At 40.0% G+C, this 6,909-nt stretch overlaps 1 non-coding gene across 1 annotated transcript; it reads left to right on the top strand.

Annotated features, from left to right (window-relative positions):
• Positions 1–877: 877 nt before the first annotated feature.
• Positions 878–984, top strand: LOC133309404 (small nucleolar RNA R71). Its single transcript, XR_009751324.1, has one exon. It is a non-coding gene; the product is annotated as a small nucleolar RNA R71 (small nucleolar RNA).
• Positions 985–6,909: the final 5,925 nt, after the last annotated feature.

The raw sequence follows: 6,909 nt of genomic DNA on the forward strand, positions 1-6,909 counted from the left end.
TTCCTTTGGTTGAACTGTGGGTTGTGTTGTGGCTTTCCCACTTCTTAAGGTGACAGCTTTGATTTGCTCTAAAGGGGAGATAGGTGTTACTTTTGGCGAGGTTGTTGAAGGAACGTCAGTATTCCCTGCTAGTGATCCTTGTGTTCTAGTTTGAAGGTTGGCAGCAATCTGCCCCAGATGGGACTCAATGTTCCTAAGCACTGCATCATTCCTGGTGACATATTCCTTGACATAATTTTCCAGGGTGTTGATGTGTTGGTCATATCTGTGGAACGGGACGTAGTTGTTTCTTTTTTGTTCAGACGTTCCACTGCTGCTACCTTGCTGATACTGCTGCTGATTGTTGTTGAATGGTCTCTGGTTAATGGGTGGCCTCCATTGGGTGTTGTGGTTCTGATCCTTATTGATAGTTCCTCCAGGGCTTGAATGTGTATTTCGTCTTGCTTGTTGATTGTCTCTGGTGAAGTTCCTATTGCCAAAATTTTCTGCATAACACACCAATGGAGTGGATGGGCAGTCTGTTGAGTCATGAAGGTCACCACAGGCTGAGCATGGTTCTGTTTCAGTTGCTGTGAGTTGTAAGACTTCCATCCTTGGTGCTGCTTGCTCAGCTCTCAGGTTCTTCACTTCATTCATGAGTGATGTCAGCTGGGCTTCTATGGTTGTTTGTTTATCTAGTTCTAGTATGCCTGGCTTCCTCACTGGGCTCACTCTGTCTATTGGCCATTGGAGACATCTTTCAACAGTCCCTTCTATGATTTCGTATCTTGATTCAAGTGTTCCTGTAAAGAAATATCCTCCTGCAGCAAAATCTAGGTGAGATTGAGAAGTATGGTCAAGTCCTTTATAGAAAGATTGTAACACTCCCCAACTCTCTACCCCATGGTTTGGACATTTTCTTATGATGTCCTTGTATCTATCTCATGCTTCATAGAGATTTTCTCCATAAAACATTCTGAAGTTAGAGATTTCAGCTCTAACATCAGCTTGTCGAGTAATTGGGAGAAACCTCTCTATGAACTTGTTAGAGAGTTCTTCCCATGTGTGGATTGATCCAGGGGTGAGAGTTTTTATCCATGTTTTAGCTTTTAAGCCCAAGGAGTGAGGGAACAACCTCATTCTCATGCTCTCCTCTGTTACACCCTCAGCTTTAAAATTATCACAAATATCTTGGAATGTTGTTAGGTGTGTGTAAGGATCTTCTGCAGGGAGTCCATTGAAGACCCCTGCTTCCCTAATCATGTTGAACATGATAGGTTTTAGTTAAAAATTTGGTGCTACAGGGGGAAGGATTACTCCCCTATCTGGTCTGTTCCTGAAAGGAGCAGCCAAAGTTCTGAAGTTCTGTTCAGGGGGAACCTCTTCATTGTTATTATTGTGATCAACCATGTTTTCATGAAATCCTTCCCTGAGGTTCCTTCTTCTCCTATGGAGTGTACGTTCTGGCTCAGGATCAAAGAGAAACTGAGGTACTACAATGGAGTGGTTAGAGTCTGTTTCAAACTCTTCACTAATAAACCAATGGCACAGGGTATATATATGCACAGCAGATTCGGTGATAAAGAGAAAAAAATATAAAAGTAAAGTCAGATATACAGTATATGTGTTAGAAAACAATGATAAGAACAACAGTTAGTGTTTCTATCCCCGGCAACGGCGCCAAAAACTTGTTGGGTGGTTTGCTGATGGTGGAAAAATATAAGTTCTGATATGGGACGTTCCTCTGTTCTTGCAGAACACAGATTCGTCCTTTAGTTCCAACCCAAGTGCGCAAGTGCACGCATCAAGTAATAAAGGGAGTATTAATGCCCAAATTATCGTTCCTCAAGAATAGTAGGTTCAATCTGATGGCAAACAGTTGCTCGCTTCGTTATGTATATGATTCTTCCTGTTTAGAAGAAGGTGAGATAACAATCATTGGAGTTTCTATAAGTACTAAATAAAATAAAATAAAACTACAAAAACAGAAATAACTATAATCAAGAGATAACAGGGTGGTGGTTAAAATAGTTTAACAGAAGGAACGGATTCACTGCTTCACTCTTAAAAGGTTGTTTTCTCTGCTCAAGACTTAGCACATTTTGGCTTTGTCCCAGTTTCTTTGCCTGCCAACTCTGATTCCTCAGCTCATGGTCTGAATGGCTCACAAGTTTTCATATTCCTATGGCTCCCTTGACTCCAACAGGTACTTAGCTCAGAACCTTAAAATGGACGAGTTGGCCCCTTATTCCTAAGATGACCAGTAGCGTTTTTGCCATGACATCTACCTTCCCCCAATGGCTAAGCTATCTGAAATCCCTTCCTTATGGAAGTTCCTTTCTCAGTATATACCCAATTTCCATTGGCGCACAATGAATATAGCTTACTTAGCCAAAGAAATACAAAAAGCTTCGGTCAAGAGTTTTGAAAACAGTTCTTTAAGAGTTCCATAGTTTACCCGTTCCACAGATAGTTCAGCTCATGGCTGATAGTTTAAACATAATTATTCTCAACTGAGATCACATAGACCCGAGATTCAGTCAAGAGATAACGATTAGAACGAAGAGAAAAACACTTATATTAATTTAAAAGACAGTTTACAAAAAGAAACAGAAAAATGGAGAAAGATAGGTATTTGCTCGTGAGGAGTCTTGATGGTTGTTTACAGAGAAGAGAAGAGGGGTTGTCACTTAACTACAGTTACAACTTAAAATTAAACTACGTTACTAACTACTACTAAGTGATCTCTTCCTTTCGGACTGCAAACCCTCCAGGATTCGATGATGTTTTTGTGTGAGGGTGGTCCTATTTATAGCTGGAAGAGGAGTGGCAAGACTGTAATTCCCTTGGAGCTAGTTGCTTGAATGAGGGGACGGGATGGTGGCAGCAGAGTGTGAAGCTTGCGTGAATTGTTGAATGGAATAGGGTTTGGTGATGATTAGCCGTTGTTTGCAGACCTTCCCATGTTTTGCTTCTGTTTTCAGCCAATGAGAACTCTTGATTCTCTGCTCTTCACGTTTTCAGCTGCTCAGTTGGTGCACTGCCTTGTTTTTTAGAAGTCTTTAACTCTACGTTACCTGCAAAGTGTACTGGAGAATTAAATAAATGTAGCAGGTGCATTAAATGTGTCTCAGTCTGTTCCCCTTTTAATATATTTTAAAGGAATACGTTACCATCAGTTCCCCCACTGTGTTTTTGTCACAAATGTGTAAAACAAGTGATTTTCGTGCTGAAGTTGCTCATCAGATGAGGGAACGTATGGTATTTTTTCATCAAAATGGGCTTAGATGGGAACGAATTTACGTCCATCAAGTATGCACATCAGCCATGCCTGAAATGAAATTCTCAACAACAGAGTTATTAACAGAAGAAATATCAATAAGCAAAGCGGGATCCACAATCAAATCGGAAGCATCAACAAAATTAATATCAGAATCTCGAATCAATGCATCACTGATACAGGAAAAACTTGAAAAATTGGTGCAATTAGTGCACCATTCACTGTCAGCACAGCCACAAACAACAATGTCATGGTGAGATGAAAAATATGTGTAATCAACAATTAATCTAGCAGAAACATCATCAACAACCTCATCAATAACATCAATGCAGAATATAGAATGCTCTTCCCTAGGATATTTCATAGCATCAAAAATATTAAAATTGACAATACTATCCCCAAACTCCCTGGAAAGAGTGCCAGAATGCACATCTATTTTGGTCCTAGCAGTTTTCATGAAAGGTCGCCCAAGTATGATTGTACTACTAGGAGTCTCACCCTCCATCCCTAAAATATTGAAATCAGCAGGGAAAATCATATTATTCACCCTAACTAACACATCTTCAATCACCCCAGAAGGGTGAACACTACTCCTATTGGCTAACTGGACAACAATACCCGTAGCATGCAAGGGACCAAGAGCAAGAGATTTATAAACAACTCAGGCATGACATTAATAGCAGCATCTAAATCTAACATGCAATCATCAAATTCACAATTTCCAATAATGCAAGGAATAATAAATGTCCCTAGATCTTGGCACTTCTTAGGCATGGGTTAGATGAGGGCTGAGACATTGTGACTCACGCTCACTCGTTCATCTCCCTTTAGCCACCTCTTGTTGGTGCATAGCTCCTTCAGAAACTTGGGGCATACTTAGGTATTTGCTGGATTGCATCCAAGAGTGGAATGTTCAATTCAACTTTTCTGAATGTATCGAGAATCTCTTTTTCTTGTGTTTTTCTGCGAACTTTTTGGACTGAACGACTCTCTGAGGGAAAGGTAGAGGAATGGCGGGTTCAGACTCATCTTCACCTTGTTTCGAGGCCTCCTTATTCTTAGACTGATCTGATGACGTTCCAGCCTTATCTGTAGCTTTCTTTGGATCTTCCAGTTGCTTGCCAGACCTTAGGGATATAGCACTGACATTCCCCTTCGGATTTGGAACTATCTGGGAAGGAAGAGAACTGGGCTCTTAAGGTTGGGTCTGACTAACAGAAGTAGCTAATTGCCCGATTTGAGTCTGTAAGTTTTGAATTGATGACTCAGTCTGCTCCTGGAATTGTAGATTACTAGTGGCAAGCTGTTTAACCAAATCTTCCAGAGAAGGACCACTACTGGGCTGTTGTAGCGCTGGTGGCTGCTATGGAGGTACAGTAGGTTGGAAATTCTGCCTCTGTTGCTGAGGTATGAACTGTTGCCTCTGTTGGTACTGGTTCTGATTTTGGTTCCACTTTAAGTTGGGATGATCCTTCCAGCCAGGGTTATATGTGTTAGAGAATGGGTTGTAATGTTGTTGCTGCTGGTATTGTGGTTTACTAAGAAAGACTCCTGCTACAGCAACTGTCAGGTCTACTAGAGGGGTACCTTCTTGTAGACTGGGCAGGCATCAGTGGGGTGCAGTGGGTTGCAACAAATACCGCATGGGTTGCTTGCTTGTGGAGTGGGAGGTTGAACTGTTTGTGTTACTGCAAACTGTCTCACCAGTTAAGTCAACTCGTCAAGCCTATTCTCTATTCTTTGATTATCTGTTCTCGACGCCACTGCTGCTGCTACTACCGAATTCTGGACAGGAGATGCTTGCACTTGGAACACTGCACTTTTGTTCTAGTGCCAAATTGCTGAGCATTGGTTGCCATCTCTGCAATCAACTCTTTTGCCGCAACAGGTGTTTTATTGACTAGGACTCCACCACTGGCTGCATCTAAAAGGTTTCTGTCCATAGGCAGCAAGCCTTCATAGAAGTAGACAATCAGCAATTGCTCCGAAATCTGATGATGTGGACAGCTTGCACAAAGTCTTTTAAATCGCTTCCAATACTCATGTAAGTTCTCCCTATTTGCTTGTCTTATGCCACATATCTTCTTTCTGATTGAAGTGGCTCGTGAGGAAGGGAAAAACTTCTCCAAAAACAATCTGGCCATGTCATTCCAAGTTTCAATAGACGAAGGTTGAAGGTAGTACAACATATCCTTAGCTCCTCCATCGAGGGAAAAAGGAAAGGCTCTAAGTTTGACCTGCTCCTCATAAACTCCTTGCGGCTTCATGGTGCTGCAGACCACATGAAACTCCTTTAAATGCTTATGAGGGTCCTCACCTACAAGGCCATGAAACTTGGGAAGCAAATGTATTAGACCAGACTTAAGTTCAAAAGCAGTATTAAGTTCAGGATAACGAATGCATAAAGGTTGATAATCAACCTCAGGTGCAGCAAACTGCTTTAAACTTCTATTGTCCTTTTTTTTATTTTCTGAATTAATGATACTACTATTAGAAAAATTAAAATCTACTTTACTAGAAGAATTAGGAAAATCAGAAGAAGAAATAAAATCAGAATTTTAAGTATGTTCAGAATGCTCAGAAACAGAATAAAGCTCAATAGCACTGCTATAACTTAACCTACGAGCTCTCCTAACAACATGCAATTGTCTCTCTATCTCAGGGTGAAGTTCAAACAGAGGACTACCACTACTCCTAGTCATGCATCATAAGGTGCTACAGCAGGTAAAATCGCTATAAGCATACGAAACATATGAAAATCATGACGAACTGAAAGTTGACCTAAAAAATACAGAAAAAATATCAAATGATTTTTAAAAATTATGGGACCACCACAAAAAAATCTAATCCTATCTACAAACTCAAAAATCAAATAAATTTTTTTCAAAAAATAAAATAGTAAACGACGGAATTTGGCTAAACAGAGCCTGACACGTGAGGCTATGCCTCACGACTTTTCACAAGGATGATCGTCTCCTTCAGCTGACCAATTTTCAGAGTAATCCGACCAAGTAGAACAACTGCAGAAATACCCGACACATCCTGAAACGACTGAGAAATAGCAAAAGGGGTTAGTAAACGACATAATTTTGCGAAATTAGGGGCGCCCTGACTCCTAGTTAAGGAGTGATTTTTACTCAGAAGGTCAAATTCCTTTGAGAATTGAACTCTTGAGATCAAATTGGCTAAGACAGTTATCTTCCCAATCACAAAAACACCCAAGATCGCAAAGAAACAAAGAAGTATAACAGAAAAGAGAAAATAAGAAAGATTTAAAATGAAAATAGAGCAAGAAAGAAAGAAAACGAAAAAGAAAGCAAGAAAGAAACAGAAAGCAAGAAAGAAACAAGAACGCAGAAAAACAAAACAAAAACGAAAAACATAAGACAAAAAGAACAATAAAGAAAGATTCAAGAAAGATTAAAGAAAGAAGAAGAAAGATTCAAGAAAGATTCAAGAAAGAAGAAGAAAGATTCAAGAACGAGAAAGAACGATGCCAATTCCCCGGCAACGACGCCAAATTTGACGTGAGTTGTCGAACTAACTCAAATTAATCAGGTTTATAAAAATAAAGATTTGTAATAAAGTGGGCAACCTGAATCGTCTCTCAAGGAATTTGCAAGGATCTTAATCGATCAATAAAAAAACAA

This window comes from Gastrolobium bilobum, unplaced genomic scaffold (assembly GCF_033153095.1).
Source record: "Gastrolobium bilobum isolate Gb01-03AN ecotype WA unplaced genomic scaffold, APGP_CSIRO_Gbil_v1 utg61359, whole genome shotgun sequence".
Lineage (NCBI taxonomy): Eukaryota > Viridiplantae > Streptophyta > Magnoliopsida > Fabales > Fabaceae > Gastrolobium > Gastrolobium bilobum.